Below are 17,518 nucleotides of genomic sequence, written 5' to 3'. Positions count from 1 at the left end.
ATATGCAAATATTTGGTAAGTTTCTGAGATCTGGTTTTAAGTTGTGTAAAACTATAAATATAATAAAAAGGGCTTGGTTTTAAATGTTTGGCACTAAGATTGTTTGATATCAAGCTTGCATATTGGAAGTAGGCTTTTTTTTATTCAAGATTGCATTTATGAAATCAGGTTATTTTGTTTAACTGTCGTATCAAAATTGGAACATAGAGTTCTACAGCAGAGTGCAAGCACTTGAATTCTCTGGGATAAGTTAGTTTAATTGTACAATATGGTGCACCACTTGGGGCTTGAGATTGAATATGAAGTTTGGGGTGCATCGATCTGAATGTGTATATGTGATTTGCAAGATCATTTACGTTGCTGGTTTTGTTGCCATTATAGCATTTGGGACTTGTAATTATAATAGTGGCTTTTCCATGAACAATGCAAAAGCTGTCTAAAAATGGTTTCAGATCATCAAAGCATTTGCAACTACTATGCAGCTAGACAAGTAATAAAGATTTCCCAATGGTGATATGTGCAAGATTCCAAAAAGACACCCGTTTTCAAAGAATGCAGCTAGAAAAAGGCTTCTGGTACCATTTGCAGGATTACAATTTGCTTTTGCGCTGTAATTTTGGACTATTCTCTTAGGACTAGTTATTCTGAAATAAATTAGTTGTGAGCCTCAAATTTGTCAGTCTCCTTTGATAGCACTGTTGTTTATATCTGGACCAGGAGGATTAATCTTGTCAGTGGTTCGGGAATGGGTGGGGTGATGCAACTTTGTGAATGCAAGCTAATGTTCAGTGAAGTGGTGTGGGTGGGATGACTAGGCTGCAGATAAGATGATCAGAGTTAAGTGGGACTAACTTCCTGAAGAATTGCTATCAGATTGCTCAATTTAGCTGTTGACTCCAGAGTCAATTTGAAAAGCAATAAGCTTTAGCTAGTTCATAGGTTGAAGGGTACCAGTTACTTGGTTCATGTTTGTGGTCTTCAGTGAGAGGACCACTGGGACTTTGCAAGTAGATTTAAATATTTTGCTATAATTCAAGTAATCACAAAATGGCTACTGCATACAAGAAAATCATTTGATTCTGTGCTGCCCCTGTATAAGAACAATGCAGTTTATGCATTTCCTCAGCTGTCTCCCATAGCACTGTAATATGTTTTCAAATACTGCTCCAGCTCTCTTGAATACTGAAATGGTTTTTGCCTCCCACTTTTGGCACTATATTCCATGACACAAGTTAGAAGTCCTACTTCTAACAGGAGTGTGAGAGCTCTGTGTATCAAAGATTGTTTTGCTAGTCCCTTCCCCCAGTCCTTTTGTGCTTTGAATAAGTCTTATCAGTGTTTTTCCATTGTTCTCTATCTCAAGATCTATAGTTCCTCCAGCCTAACTATATAACCAAAGCACCATTGGAGACATTTTGATACAGCATTTCTGCACCCTCTCCAAAATCCAAGCTAGTGTTTTTTTTCAGAATACTTTCAAAATAATGGTTTGGCCACAATTAAAGGTTCACCATAGCTTCCTAGAGTTTGCTTGGCTTCAATGTAAGCAACTAGAGCAGCATTAGTCTTCCATCTTTGCCTTACCAACAGCTGAGAGATAACTGATCAGTCTTTTCCCCCAGTACAGCCAACTCTGGAATGATCCAGTTTGTAGATCGATTTGTGCCGTTCTGTAATGGAACTTTGTAGAGTATCTTTGTAGAGTTCTATTGGGTTTGAATAATTTAAAATGATTTAAAATTATGATATGGGACTTGCATCAGTATCTTCCAAACATGTAAGCGTCTATAACTGTCTATAAGGGTACAGTTACCTGAAAAAACTATAACTTCAGCACCTTTCTGAGTTGCACCCTATTCTGTCTTGTAAATATTTTTCTTGTGATTGAGTCAAATCTTGGACTACCCAAACCCTTAGCCCTGACCACCACCTGCTCAGGGCATGAGAACAAATGATTATGATCTGATCTGTCCGTGTGTATGACTGAGTTCAGATGATACGTTGTTGTCTGCATATTTGGCTTTGTGAAGATAATTGTAATAGCAAGATGATGAGAACAATTTTCGTAACTAGTTGCAAGGAAAACTACATTGTAAGTCAAACTAAGATATTGGGTTAAAATCTCTGGGCATTCAGATACTGCAGATGTTGGAAATCTGGAGGAATTCAGCAGGTCAGGCAAAATCTATGGAGGGAAATTAATAATTGACATTTTGGGCCAAGAGCTCCTATCAGGACTGGAATAGAAGAGGTCAGAATAAAAGGTTGGGGGGAGGGTAGGTGCAAGTACTGGTGGGTAGGTGAATTCAGGTGAGAAAATAAGTGAGTGGGGGAATGGTGTGAGAAGCTGGTGATTTGTGGAAGAGATGAAGGACAAGAGACCATGGAATAAAGAGATGGAGGTGAATCAGAAGGAGGAAGATTCGGGTCATCGGTGGGGAGGAGAAAGAGAAGGCGTGAAGACGCTACACGGTTAAGGGGAAACAATGGGATAGGTGTGGAAAGAGGGGAGTGGTTACAGGAAGTTAGAGAAATTAATGTTGGTGCTAACAGGTTGGAGACTACCATGACAGAGTGTGCAATGTCATTTCTCTAACCTATATCTGGACTCAATTTGGCAGTAGAGGTGGCCACGGATAGACAAGTCCGTGTGGGAATGTGAAGCAGAGTTAAGATGGCTGGCCACCGGAAACAAAGGTGCGTCTTAAGGATGTTACTTTGATATTATTAACAATGTTGATTTGTATTCTACTTTTCTAATTTCTTAAAGTGAACAAAAAGTGCCAGGGTATGAATGGAATGACATCCAAAAATCCAGAAAACACACTTTCAGCAGATTCAACCGAGCATTACTTTAATTTGTGTACTTACTGACTGTGTAATTAGCAAAGTTAATCTTTAAAAATTTAATATTTGCACTGTGATTCATGCCAATTTCTCCAAAAATGATGACAGAATTGTGTTCTGTTGCCTCTGTTGAGCAAAAGAGTGAAATGGTGTGCTCTGGAGATATCCAGAACTTTGGAATTTCACTTGGGCTCTGGGCCTGAAATCTTACTCCTATGCAGGAGCACTTGTTAAAAAACATTTTCTTTAGGCTACTGCTTCTGATCTCCTTGACTGGCCCAGTCTGTGTTTTGGTAACACAATTGGGGAGTTGTTCAATGCTTTGTAATAGTAATTGAGTTGTTGCAGAAACTATATTATCTGGAATAATGTACATTTAATGGAAAAGCTGTTAGATTATGGCTGTAAATATATAAATGATGGTTATAGCACCTATTTTAGGTACGAGTCTTTGATGATTTGAGTTTGCTCGTGTCATTATGCCATTTGGTGTAGTTGAGGTAAGATGAATCTTGAATCAACACCTAATAGACAAGCAGCATGTGGTATAATTTTCATCACTTTTTTCTAGAAATGGTTATGTATTGGAAGTGATATTTCTGTGAGACAATTTATATCAGGGCTTTATATTAGGGATATGAAAGCAGTAAAAGGTCAAATTACAAATGGTGCCAATACTGAATTGCATATGCTGATGACACTGCCTTTTCAGCTGGCGTTTGACTACTGCAGAAGACACTGCTGTTTTGGGGAGGTGCCCATCCACTTGGTGGGTAAAAATTTCTTCCCTATGTTAAGTCTTTGTATACAGAATTCAGGTGCCAATTTTGATACAAAATGGAGTTTGACAGTCAAGCAAATTTGCATCGTGAGTTGTTAAAGACTTTGGAATGCATGTGTAGTATCTATTACAATGTAGTTAGAGATGGGCTGAGCACCTAAACTGGAGGAAGTTCCAGATGGCCTTGGAAAAGTCAGTTCTGCCACTGACTGCTCTATCTTTGCATAAGCTGACAGGAAACAGCGAGGGTACTTGTAGGTTGGCAGTGCTGGGATCACCAAGGCAATGATCTGAGGGGAAACAGGATGCCACATTCACCAGAACTACGGGTGATATGGGGCATTGCTCTTCCCTGTTCCTTGCTGCAAGCTTCCTCATCTTCATCCCATTTCATGAAGTAGAAGTTGTGTGTGACTATTTTCCCACTTCCCAACTGCCGGCCATTTTACTTTGATCTTTCATTACATGCAGATCCCATCTATGATGCTATTAGCTAATGCACATTCACTGCTAGTCTCTGAGCTGGTGTTTATTTTATTGATTGGTTGACTTTATTTTCTCTCTTGCTCTTCGGGCTAGATCACAATTATTTTAAGATCACAAAGGCATAGAAGGTTGTGTGCCACTTTCTGGAAAGAGGGAGCCTGCTGTTTGGAACGAATGTGTGCTGGGCTGGATGGATGAGGAGGGCCAGTGCTTGTGTAATGGGAGGGGTAGGGGAGCTTTGGGATTTTGATGTTTCTATCATTCATTCTATGAGATGGATGTCTGTGTAGATTAAGAATTTCAGGTTGTAGACTGTTTAGATTCTTTGATATTAAATTGAACCATTTGATTGACAATGTAGATTTTTGGGTGGGTGAAAGGAGGAATTTCTGTGGCCCTAACAGCAGGAAGCATGTGATGCAACAGAAAATGAATTTCAAAAGAAATTAGTCAGAAAACCTGAAAATTTCCAATTATTGGCAAAGAGTCTTAGAGCAGCTCTTTGTTAATTTTTGGACAAATTGAGGTCAAACTTTGACTCACTGGCTGATTTATTTTTGATTTGCCAACAGATTGGTGTCTAAGGCACTCCCAATTGCTTCTTCATAACTTAATACTGGTAACATTCTTGTTGTGAATCTTTATTGCAAGCTAAAGTGATGCAGACTCTTCATCTTTGTTTTGTGCCTGTGTTACTTTGGAACTCTATTGATCAGATTTGCTCAATTTTATTTTGCCCAACACAAATAGATAAATAAGTTTCAAAATTTAAAAATGTCATAAATGACAGTAGAGCTACTAGGACTTGATGTTTCAATCCCTATGGTAAGTCGGCACTCTCGATGTTGGCAGTGGGCTTGGAGTGGTGACAGGTGGGTAGGTACCTCATTGGGGTCATCAGGTGGGCACTCTCCTTCTCTGACGTTTTCTTGATAAGCCCACAACGTCTCCAGAGGGCTCAACGGTGCTACCTGACATCACAGATATACCCCCCTCAGTTCCATACCCTTCTGTCTTCATCTTGCAGCCCAGTTGTAATCTTTCCTTTTAATCCAAATCCAATTGCTGCTTTCTTCTGCTGCATTTGACAAGGACTTGGATTGCTTGTTGGAGTGAATAACCCCTCACCCCCATTTTAAATAGACTGGTTGTAGATGTAGCCATAAACCCCCTATATCCCATTCTACAGGGAAAATCTTGGTCTTCCAGCCGTTCTGGGCAACTTCAGTTGCCAGTTCAGAGTACTTGGTCTTTTTCCTCTCATAGGCTTCTTCAACACCATCTTCCCATGGTACTGTCAATTCCACAACATATGCCAGCTTTGCTGTTGTGGACCACAGAACCATGTCTGGCTGGAGTGTTGTAGCCGCAATATCTGGGGGAAACGAGCTTTTTTCCAAATCCGCGTCCATTTTCCAGTCCCGAACAACCTGCAAAATGCTTACCTCTTTTGATGTTGTATGGTGCTCTGGAGGTTGGCCTGCTGGTACAAATCGTGTAATGTGAATGTTTCTTGCCGATGATTGTGGGAGAACATTTGTGGTGATTTGCCTCTTTTCCAAGATTGATGCCAGCTGTGTGAGAACTTGGTTATGCCACCAAGTATACCGCCCCTGGATGAGGCTCGTGGTGCATCCTGTTAAAATGTGCCTTAGTGATCCAGGTGCTTGACACAGAGAGCAAGTGGGGTCTTCTCCCCACCACTGGTTCAGGTTCTGGGGTGTGGGTAGGAGATCATAAGTGGCTCTGATGACAAAACTTAGCCGAGATCCCTCCATCTCCCAGGTGTCACGCCAGCTGAGTTTCCTCTTTTCCAGGTTCTCCCAATTACGGTAGTCCATTGGTCCTGCTTGGCCATTGAGATGGACTTGGCATGTCGATCTGCCTCCTCCTGTCTTCTCACCTCCTCCACCACGATCCGTCTCGTCTGCACTGATGCTGCCTTGTACCATTGAGGAGCCTTTGGGATGAGCCTGAGCCCAGCTCTCTGAAGTTGGACGGCCAACCACATCCCTGAGCAAAGAGCAGACTTGGCACTCTGAATGGCTTCAGATGGGGTCCACTTCCTCCCCATTGCCACACGGGGATTCGCTGTTCGAAGAACAGCATCTTCAGATTCATTGAAGGTCATGACCAAACTTGCTTTGGTGCATTTGCATTCTTCCATAAGACTTAGAATTGGTAATTATAATTTGCCTTTCCCGTACAGTCCAACAGGACTTAAGCATCGTAGAAATCCAAGCCACTGTTTCACTTGTGTGCTGATCACTCTTTCGAGCTTTTCCACCTTGTTGATGGGGATTCTTTCTTTATCAATCTTTTTATTGATTTAAAAAGAGCATATATATAAAAATAACAAGAGGAGAATTATCTCAAATATATATATCAATAACAATATATAAAGAAGGTAAAATTAAACATTATCGAAATCATGCATAGTATTGATCTGATATAGAATGTATAATAAGGAGAAAGATAATTAATTTTCCTCTTATCAATTCATGAAGAGTAAAAAGACTTTTTGAAGTTTTTATGTGGGGGGGAAAAAACCCACTATTCTGTATAAATGAAAATAAAGGACTGGGCAGTCCATCCTGAGAGTAAAACCAAGAAAAGAAAGACTTTCTGATCAAATCCAAAACTTCTGAAAAATAACTGGAAGAGAGTCATTACAAAAATCAATAAATCAAATCATATGAAAATATTGAATAAAAGGTCACCAGATTTCTTCAAATTCAAAAGATGTATCAAATGTCTGACTTATTTTCTCTAAACTTAAACAGGACATGATGGAGGAAAGCCAATAAAAGGCAGTAGGTGGATTAGGATCCTTCCAATGGCTCTCCTAGCCAGTAAAGTTGAAAAGGCTATCATCCACTGAGCAGAAACAGGAATATATCCTGCTTCCGATGGAATAATCCCAAAAATTACTGTAAGTAAATTTGGTTGTAAGTGCAGATCCAAGACTTTTGATAAAGTTTTAAAGACATCTTTCCAAAAATTGTCCACCTTTATGCAAGACCAAAACATGAGTTAAAGTGGCCACCTCAATATTACATCTGTCGCAAATAGGATTGATTTTGGGAAATATACGGGCTAATTTACCTTTTGACATATGTGTCCGATGCACTACCTTGAACTGTATCAAGGAATGATGGGCACAAATAGATGAAGTATTTACCAAATGAAAAATTTTACTCCATTGATTATCTGAAAGTAACTCTTGAAATTCCAATTCCCAAGCACCTTTAATTTTATCGTTAGATATCATTCGTGAATTCAATAACCATTTATAAATTGTAGCTATCAATCCTTTTTGAGGTGGTTTAACCTGAAAAAGGGTATCTATCATATTAGGTGGATAAGCAGAGGGGTAATTTGGAAGCAAAGTATGTTAAAAGTTCCTAATTTGTAAATATCAAAAAAAAGTGTGCATTAGATAAATCATATTTATCCGCTGAGTGAAAGACATTAAACAATCCCCTATAAACAAATCTGAAAAAGTTATAAAAACACAAAATGCTGGCAGGACTCAGCAGGCCAGACAGCATCTATGGGAGGAGGTAGTGACGACGTTTCGAGCTGAAACCCTTCATCAGGAGTGAAGTAACATGGGATGGTTGAGGGGGGATAAGAAGTGGGGGGAGGGATGAAGTAGAGAGCTGGGAAGTGATAGGCTGGAGGGAAATGGGCTAGGGGGAAGGTGGAGAATTATGGGAAATAAAAGAGAAAGAAAGGTAGGGCTGGGGGGAGATTATAGTGAGGGGGGAAAAAAGAGAGAGAAAGAGAACCAGACTAAAATTACAGATAGGGATGGGGTGGGGGGGGCAGGGGTATCAACGGAGGTCAGTGAGTTGGATGTTCATGCCGGCAGGTAGGAGGCTACCTAGGTGGGAGACAAGGTATTGCTCCATCGACCTGCGTGTGGCCTCATCTTGACGGTAGAGGAGGTCATGGACAGACATGTCGGAGTGGGAGTGGTCTGTGGAATTGAAGTGTGTGGCCACAGGGAGATCCCGCCACTGCTGGAGGACTGAGCGCCGCTGTTCGGCGAAACGGTCTCCCAGTCTGTGGCGGGTCTCCCCAATGTATAAATGGCCACATCGGGAGCACCGGATACAGTATATCACCCCAGTTGATTCGCAGGTGAAGTGGTGCCTCACCTGAAAGGACTGTCTGGGGCCTGGGATGGTGGTGAGGGAAGAAGTGTGGGGGCAGGTGTAGCACTTCTTCTGTTTGGGATGAGTGCCTGGAGAGAGGTCAGTGGGGAGAGATGGGGGGGATGAATGAACAAGGGAGTTGCATAGGGAGCGATCCCTGCGGAAAGCCGAGAGTGGGGGGGGAGGGGAAAATGTGGCTGGGGGTGGGATCACGTAGGAGGTGGCAGAAGTTACGGAGGATTATACGTTGGATCTGTAGGCTGGTAGGGTGATAGGTGAGGACCAGGGGGACTCTATCCCTGGTGGGCTGGTGGGGGGATGGGGTGAGGGCAGAGGTGCGTGAAATACGGGAGACGCGATGGAGGGCAGAGTTGATAGTGGATGAAGGGAAGCCCCTTCTTTTAAAAAAAGGAAGACATCTCCTTTGTCCTAGAATGAAAGGCCTCATCCTGAGAGCAGATGCGGCAGAGGCGGAGGAATTGAGAGAAAGGGATAGCCTATCTCGACTCTGTTTTATCTCCCCTTGTTCAATCCCTTCCCACCTATGTTCGTGATACTTCCCATGCTTTACATCTCTTCAAAGATTTCAAGTTCCCTGGCCCCCACCGCCTCATTTTCACCATGGACGTCCAGTCCCTATATACCTCGATCCCCCACCAGGAAGGTCTCCAAGCTCTCCGTTTCTTCCTGGATTCCAGACCCAGCCAGTCACCCTCTACCACCACTCTTCTCCGCCTCGCAGAATTAGTCCTCACCCTTAACAATTTCTCCTTTGGCTCCTCTCACTTCCGCCAAACTAAAGGTGTAGCCATTGGCACCCGCATGGGTCCTAGTAACGCCTGCCTTTTTGTCGGCCATGTGGAGCAATCTATGTTCCAAGCCTACACCGGTATCTGTCCTCCTCTTTTCTTACGTTATATCGACGACTGCATCGGTGCTGCTTCCTGCACACATGCTGAGCTCGTCGACTTCATTAACTTTGCCTCCAACTTTCACCCCGCCCTCAAATTCACCTGGTCTATTTCCGACCTCCCTCCCCTTTCTAGATCTTTCTGTTTCTATCTCTGGAGACAGCCTGTCCACCGATGTCTACTACAAACCTACTAACTCCCACAGCTACCTAGACTATTCCTCCTCCCACCCTGTCTCCTGCAAAAATGCTATCCCTTTCTCTCAATTCCTCCGCCTCCGCCACATCTGCTCTCAGGATGAGGCCTTTCATTCTAGGACAAAGGAGATGTCTTCCTTTTTTAAAGAAAGGGGCTTCCCTTCGTCCACTATCAACTCTGCCCTCCATCGCGTCTCCCGTATTTCACGCACCTCTGCCCTCACCACCCATCCCCCCGCCAGCCCACCAGGGATAGAGTCCCCCTGGTCCTCACCTATTACCCTACCAGCCTACAGATCCAACGCATAATCCTCTGTAACTTCCGCCACCTCCTACGTGATCCCACCACCAGCCACATCTTCCTCTCCCCCCCACTCTCGGCTTTCCGCAGGGTTCGCTCCCTACGCGACTCCCTTGTCCATTCATCACCCCCATCCCTCTCCACCGACCTCCCTCCGGGCACTCATCCCTGCAAACGGAAGAAATGCTACACCTGCCCCCACACTTCTTCTCTCACCACCATCCCAGGCCCCAGACAGTCCTTTCAGGTGAGGCACCACTTCACCTGCAAGTCAACTGGGGTGATATACTGTATCCGGTGCTCCCGATGTGGCCATTTATACATTGGGGAGACCCGCCGCAGACTGGGAGACCGTTTCGCCGAACACCGGCGCTCGGTCCTCCAGCAGTGGCGGGATCTCCCTGTGGCCACACACTTCAATTCCACAGACCACTCCCACTCTGACATGTCTGTCCATGGCTGCCTCTACTGTCAAGATGAGCAATACCTTATCTCCCGCCTAGGTAGCCTCCTACCTGCTGGCATGAACATCCAACTCACAGACCTCTGTTGATACCCCTGCCCCCCCTTACCCCCATCCCTATCTATTATTTTAGTCTTGTTCTCTTTCTCTTTCCCCCCTCACTGTAATCTCCCCCCAGCCCTACCTTTCTTTCTCTTTTATTTCCCATAATTCTCCACCTTCCCCCTAGGCCATTTCCCTCTAGCCCATCACTTCCCAGCTCTCTACTTCATCCCTCCCCCCACTTCTTATCCCCTCTCCACCATCCCATGTTACTTCACTCCTGATGAAGGGTTTCGGCCTGAAACGTCGTCACTACCTCCTCCCATAGATGCTGTCTGGCTTGCTGAGTTCTGCCAGTATTTTGTGTTTTTATTTATTTTCAGCATCTGCAGATTCACTCGTGTGTCTGAAAAAGTTATTATTCCTTTGGTTTTCCAAATTAAAAAGACCTGATCTAAAATTGATGGTTTAAAAAAAATAGTTAAGATGGATTTTACTAGAAAGAACAAAATTATTTAACTCAAAATCTGTGAAACTGAAACCAAATTCTTAATGTATGTTTAATAATGGGATTGAGGTCTAGTCTACCAATCTTAGAGAGCAGAAAAGGAAGAGCAACTCCCAGTAAAGAGGCCAAAGAATACCCCTTCACCAAGTTTTTCTCCAAATCCACCCATAAAGGACAGTCATGTATGTCTGAATAATGAATCCAAAAGGTAATATATCAAATATTAATTGCCCAGTAGTACAATCTAAGATTTGGCAAAGCCATACCATCGTCCTTTTTTAATTTCTGCAATAAAGGTTTACTTAATCTAGGATTTTTATTATTCCAAATATAGGATGAAATTTTAGAGTCTTCTATCAAAAAACAGTTTAGGAACAAAGGAAGGGACTGCTTGAAATGTAGCCAAGAACTTCGGTAGAGCTATAATTTTAATAGCATTAATTCGACCAATTAATGATAGTGTCATAGGAGACCATTTAGAAAGTCTTTGTTGCGTATGATCTATTAATGGGTGAAAATTATATTTATCCAGGTCCTTAAAATTTTTAGTAATTTTAATACCAAGATAAGCAAAGTGATTTTTAACAATACTAAAAAGTATTTGATTGTATTGATCCAAGTGATTATTAATAGGAAATAACTCACTTTTGTGTAAATTTAATTTATATCCAGAAAAACTACTGAATTCAGAAACACATCCCTGAGCAAAGAGCAGACTTGGCATTCTAAACGGCTTCAGATGGGGTCCACTTCCTCCCCGTTGCCACACGGAGGGCCCCTGTTCGAATAACAGTATCTTCAGATTCATTGAGGGTCATGACCAACCTTGCTTTGGTGCATTTGAATTCTTCCACAAGGCTTGTAATTGGTAATTCTAATTTGCCGTTCCCGTACAGTCCAACTGGATTTAAGCATCGTGGAAGTCCAAGCCACTGTTTCACATGTGTGCTGATCACACTTTCGAGCTTTTCCACCTTCTTGATGGTGATTTCATACACTGTTAAAGGCCACACGAGTCTTGGGAGTATGCCGAACTGGAAGCACCACAGCTTGAGATTTCCTGGCAGCAAGGTCTTGTTGATGCGAGCTATGTACATGGTGGCATCCTTTTTGAGTTGTTTAAACTGCAATGAGTATGCACAGAATGCAACAGTTCCTCATCTCACGCTTATGCAGCTGTAGGCAAGGACAAATCGACTCGTATTCCAGGAAAGCCTGCTGCAATTAAGCATGCCTCCATCTTGCTGGAGTTGTACTATGCAATTGGATCAAGTCACGTGCGTCACCCTTTCTGGGGCATGCCTCAAAGCTGATTTGCCTGTCACCAGCCTAGATGGTGAGTCTTGGCTGAAATGTCAAGCATCCATTTCCATTGATACGTGCTGACTGATCTGCTCAGTTCTTCCAGTGCATAAGCCGGAATCTGGAGCAATGTCTTCTGTGTCTTCACTCTGTCCTGAAGGTCTGGATTAGCACTTCCCTTGGTACCTCTCCCTTTATAAGGTGCTTTCACAACATGCTGCCCTCTAAACCTATGGCCTCAGTAGTGTGAAGGTATTTAATGTTCCCATTTTAGAGTCCTAAACTTAAGTCAGGACAGCAAGGCCTACCAGCTATGGGTGTCTATCAGTATCCTCCCTTTCGGGAGATTATACTGTATCAGCCTGTAGTTTAAAGATGAATTTACTTGGTACCATAGTCTCTTCTGAAAGATTTAGCTGTTAATAGTCGCTATTGCGATTTGTGAGTTCTCCTTTCCAACCAAGGAAATATTTCCAGCTAATGAAACAGATTGAATACCATTATTTATTTTAGATGGAGTACATTTATTTTGAGGAGTAAATTCTAAGGGATTATAACTCTACAAAGGGCTTCCAAACACAATTTTTGCAAACTAGAACAATGTGCCAGTGTGCTGCAGACGAACATGTCGTGTGTCAGGGAAAGCACTTTGGAAGAGATTCTTCTCAGACCGAGGCTGAGAAGTGGATTCTGTTGTGTTCATTTCGTTAACTGCTAATAACCATTACTGCTTTCTGATACTCAGATTGTTCTTTTGTGTGCAAACACACTCATCTTCAATATCTGCTTTTTCCACTGATCCTGGGCAGTGACTTGTCAAAAAGCTGACATTGGCACTAAATGTCCTGGTCCTGGATAGTGAATATCTGTCACACTGGATTCCCATGAACCCCCAGAGTCTAACAGGGTCTTGGAATGCAGCAACACCTCTGCTATCCCTGCATACCCCATTCAGACATAACCTCAGACTTTTGCTTCTTCATCAACCTCTGGGAACAAGTACAAAGGTCAGTGGCATTTCAGGCCTCATTTTCATGACCACTAAAACTCAGTCTTAACATAAGAATTCATTAGTGGGAAGGGACTATATTCTCTCAAGGAGCATGTTGTGGAAGAGCATTAGAAGACTTTTCCAATTGTCAGTTCAGGTAGATTCACTTGACTCTTGATTTCCTAGTTATCATGGCTTGCCATCTTGAGGCTCTGTTCCCCGGAGGATGCATTTGGAGTACAAGGCTGTCTCCCTTAATCGGGTGATCATTCTACAAAAAGCTGCAATGGTGCTAAGTAATATAATTGAAATTGGAGCCAGTCCAGTTTTTTAAAAAAAAGGCCGTTTGGACACCATTCTACAGCAATGAATCCCATCTTGGGCAACACAACCATTTTGAGAATGTGGAAAGTTACTAGAAATTATAGTGATAATTTTAAAAATCCGTGAGGATTTTTACCTGGTGACCTGTGTTATCATCAAAACATTTTATTGCACTTGGATTTTTTTTTGTAATGGCAATTTGTAAATTGGTTTATAATCATTGCCGAGTACAATCAAAACTTTTTGCTTTCTGGGTCATCCAAGTAGATAATTTCATTAGAGCATTGCATTGAGGTTGTACAAAGTGAAACAATGCAGAATAAAATTTTACGGTTACTGACAGTGCAGTGTATGCACACAATAATGTGCAAGGCAGTTAAAAGTTTGATATTTGAGGTCAAGAGTCCATCTTATTATACCAGATGGCCATTCAGTAGTTTTATAACAGTTAGGAAAGAAGCTGTCCTTGAGCCTGATATGTGCTTTGGGGGATTTATAATTTCTGTCCAATGGGAGGACACTGAAAAAAGGGGAATGTCTGGTGGTGTGGGAGGGTCATTGATTATGATGGCTGCTTTACCGAGGCAGTAAATAGTGTTTACGGAGGGTGATGCAGTGGACAGGCATCCACAAGGATTGGGACCTACTTTGCTATGGTATTTATAATCAGATTGCCATTCTTTGTGTTGTACTATATGTAATTTAACCTTTGGAGGAACTTGATTTATTATCACACTGAAGAAGGCAATTGGCTCGTGTTGAATTCCAGCAGAGCGATCCCATTCTCCCTCTTATTGCCCCGTGCTTTAAACTATTCTCTCACATGCTGTTAACCAGCTGTTGATTATTCTAAGGGGTAATTTACAGTAGTCAGTTAACTTGTCAATGCAACTTTGGGATGTGGGAGGACCAGCAGAAATGCGCAGTCATTTCCCAAGGTTTGGATGAAGCTCTAGTCAGCGAGACAGCACTACCTGCTGCACCCTCCATGCTATTCAAGACCAAGAAAGAAGAACACCAGCTAACAAGGTGAAGATGACCAAAATAATTATCGCAAAGAACTACAGAAGAAGTTTGAGGGCGAAGAGCCACTAAATCCAGATTCTCCTCACCAGGAATCTCATACTGGGCTTCCCACTGATAATGTCTTTCTCCATTTGATTTTGGAAATATTCCAATAATTGTACAACATTCACCCCTTCCTGTGCACTTTTTCCAAAACAGGTATTCGATTGATTCCCAATTATTTATTTAGCTTATCAAAGATGCAGTCTCTCTGTCCCTATAGATAACTGGCTCCCAATTCATTTCCTGTTTTCAGTAAGCCCTTGAAATAAGAACTTGGGCAATTAGTTTTTTTTTATTAGGTCCACTTTTAATCATTATTGGATCTTGAAGTATTTTTTAAAAACATAGTTATTTTTACACTGCTATCACTTTCAGCCTAGCATCTACTACATCTTGAATGAATCTTGGAGGATAAATACCGCCTTGCAGCTAGCTCTTCCCATATTTTGTGGATCGTTGTTAAGTAGCCCAATTAAGAAACATCTTGCAGTAAAATCCTAAATATCTTTAAAGTAACATGCGACTCAGTGAGGATAGAAGGGTTTTTAATTGTCTCCTCTTGATTTAATGGAATACTTATAGCAGCTGTAAATGATAATTTTTTCACTTCCTCAGGAATGCTTTTGAGGCTCATGGTTGAATCTGAAATTGTAGCAATCCTCTTATCCTTGGTGTATCGATCTGTACAAGTGTACAGTCGGCCCTTCTTATCCGCGGGGGATTGGTTCCGAGACCCCCCCCCCCCCACGGATACCGAAGAACGCGGATGCTCAAGTCCCTTATTTAACCTGTCTCAGTGTGGTGGTCTTTAGGACCCAGCAGAACCCCGGACTTTATTTAACATGCTCAGTGCCGTGGATATTAGGACCTGGTGGTTGAGCTCTGAATCCATGGTGTTTCTGTTCACATAAATAATCACGATCACGATTGAAAATAAAGTGGAAATAATAAAGCGATTGGAAAGAGGTGAAACGCCATCGGTCATTGGAAAAGCATTAGGCTACAGTCGGTCAACAATCGGAACAATTTTAATGGAGCATGTGAAAGGCACTGCCCCGATGAAAGCTACAATTATTACTAAGCAACACAGTGGTTTAATTATTGAAATACGTATGTTTCTTAAGTGTTTTATATGCATAGAAAGGTAAAATATGTACTATATACTAAGAAAAACATTTGACTAACTGTCGCTAAATAATACCGGATGTACCTGTTCTGACTTCAAATCCGACTTAAAGATAGACTCAGGAATGGAACTCATTCATAACCCGGGGATTGCTTTACTTTTAAGTCATTTCTATATTACTTATAATACCTATTACAATATAAATGCTATGTAAATAGTTGTTATACTGTATTGTTTAGGGAATAATGACAAGAAAAAATAGTTTGTGCATGCTCGAACAACGAGTGCTGGAGAGAGAACTTCCGGGTTTTCCCGATCCACGGTTGGTTGAATCTGTGCATGCGGAATCTGCGGATAAGGAGGGCCAACTGTATGTCGAGTATCGTACATCGATAGCCACACTCAAGCACTGGTGTTTACGTGGTCTCTGTGAAAGATGCATGTCATTGTAACTGTGAAGTGTTGTGCTTTCTCACAGATCCATCTGCCTCTGCCTTTCAGAATCAGGTTTATCATTACTCATGTACACTATGGCCTGGTGTTTGTTCTGCAGCAGTAGTACAGTTCAAGACAAAAATTACTATAAACTACAAAAATAAGTAAATAGTGTGAAAGATGAGATCAGAGCAAGAATGTCCTGTGAATGATGGGCACTTCTCCAACAGTAAGGCATAAAATACAGCTTGTTTTCTGGTGGTGTTTATCTTGCAGCATTATTGATAAATTGAGTTTATCTTTGCATTTCCAAAGGCAACTGAGCCCCTGTCTACAGGCTGTGTGTATGGGATTGGAGTCAGCATTCCTGTATACTTCTGCAGAATTTCTGAGGAAACCCAACCTTCACAGTAAATCATTAAGGAGACTTTGCACTTTATAATGAGGCCATTAGCATGGCTAACGTTAAATCATCGTGCTTTAAGGAGCCTGACAATGGCAGGTGACTGCTGATTGACCTTTGGTTTCACAGGGTAACGCCACGTGATGAAAGCAAACAGCCTCGGACATGCAATGTTAGCTCTTTTTACTGGTGCTGCCAGATCTGCTGAATTCTAGTATTTCTTTTGTTTTAATCTGATTTCCATCATCTGCAGTTCTTTGATTTTTTTTTTACTAACTTCATCTGGCCTCATGACAAGACATCCTGGGGTGTCCTTCCATGTCCACCTCACTGTCCTTTCTGGATAATATTGTGAAGGTGATGGGAAGCATGGGCAGACATCTCAAAAAGTTGGGACTTTACACTTCTGCAACGAGAGGTAGGGTCCAACCTCTTCAGAAATCAGCCTGTTCAATACTAAAATTTCAAGTAAGTTCATCTCCTGTAACTCGACATCTCCCTTTGCTACTGGATCCTTGACTTCTAACAGACCATAATCAGTAATGATAGCAGCAATACCTCTGCCATGATTATACCCAGCAATGGAGACTCGTGGCTACATCCTCAGCTCCCTACTCTTTTCCCTGAATGTTCATAACGGCATGGCCAGATTCTGTTCTTGCTCCATCTACATATTTGCTGATGATGCCACTGTAGTGGGCTATATATCAAATACTGATGAGTTGGAGTACAGGAAGGAAAGTTGAGGGCCGAGTGACACAGTGTCATCTCAGTAATCAATGTCAGCAAAACAAAAGTGTTTATCTTTGACTACAGGAAGGGGGCAGTGCACATGCTGCTGTTTACATCAATGGTTTATCAATATGTCATGTTCGCTTTGACCCTTACCAATTTTAATCGAAACTCCGTAGAAAGCATCTATCCAAATGCATCAAGGCTTAGTATGGTAACTGCTTTGTCCTTGACTGCATGAAACTACAGAGACTTGTAGGCACAACTCAGCACATCACAGAAAGCAGCCTCTCCTCCTAATCGAAGAGCTCACCCACCCTGGGCATTCTCTCTTCTCCCCCTCACGTTGGATAGAAGATAGAAAAATTTGAGAATCTGTACCATCAGGCTTGTATGCTACTATTACAAGATTATTGAATATTTCTTGAGCATTGGGCTCTT

The 17,518-nt window shown here is 42.0% G+C and overlaps 1 protein-coding gene across 8 annotated transcripts in view; it reads left to right on the top strand.

Moving 5' to 3' along the window:
* Positions 1–17,518, top strand: part of LOC140734397 (Krueppel-like factor 12) — a 403,562-nt gene that overhangs the window by 302,156 nt on the left and 83,888 nt on the right. Inside the window, exon 1 of one of the 8 annotated variants that reach the window (XM_073058291.1) lies at positions 7,027–7,046. The exons of the other annotated variants lie outside the window; for them this stretch is intronic. The gene's annotated coding sequence lies outside the window, so the exon portion shown is untranslated. Of the gene's footprint in view, positions 1–7,026; positions 7,047–17,518 lie in introns of those variants that run through there. 8 annotated transcript variants of the gene reach the window in all.

The sequence above is a fragment of the Hemitrygon akajei genome, chromosome 10 (genome assembly GCF_048418815.1).
Source record: "Hemitrygon akajei chromosome 10, sHemAka1.3, whole genome shotgun sequence".
Lineage (NCBI taxonomy): Eukaryota > Metazoa > Chordata > Chondrichthyes > Myliobatiformes > Dasyatidae > Hemitrygon > Hemitrygon akajei.
Note: the sequence above shows the minus strand (reverse complement) of the source record. Positions and strands in the feature narration are given on the sequence as shown.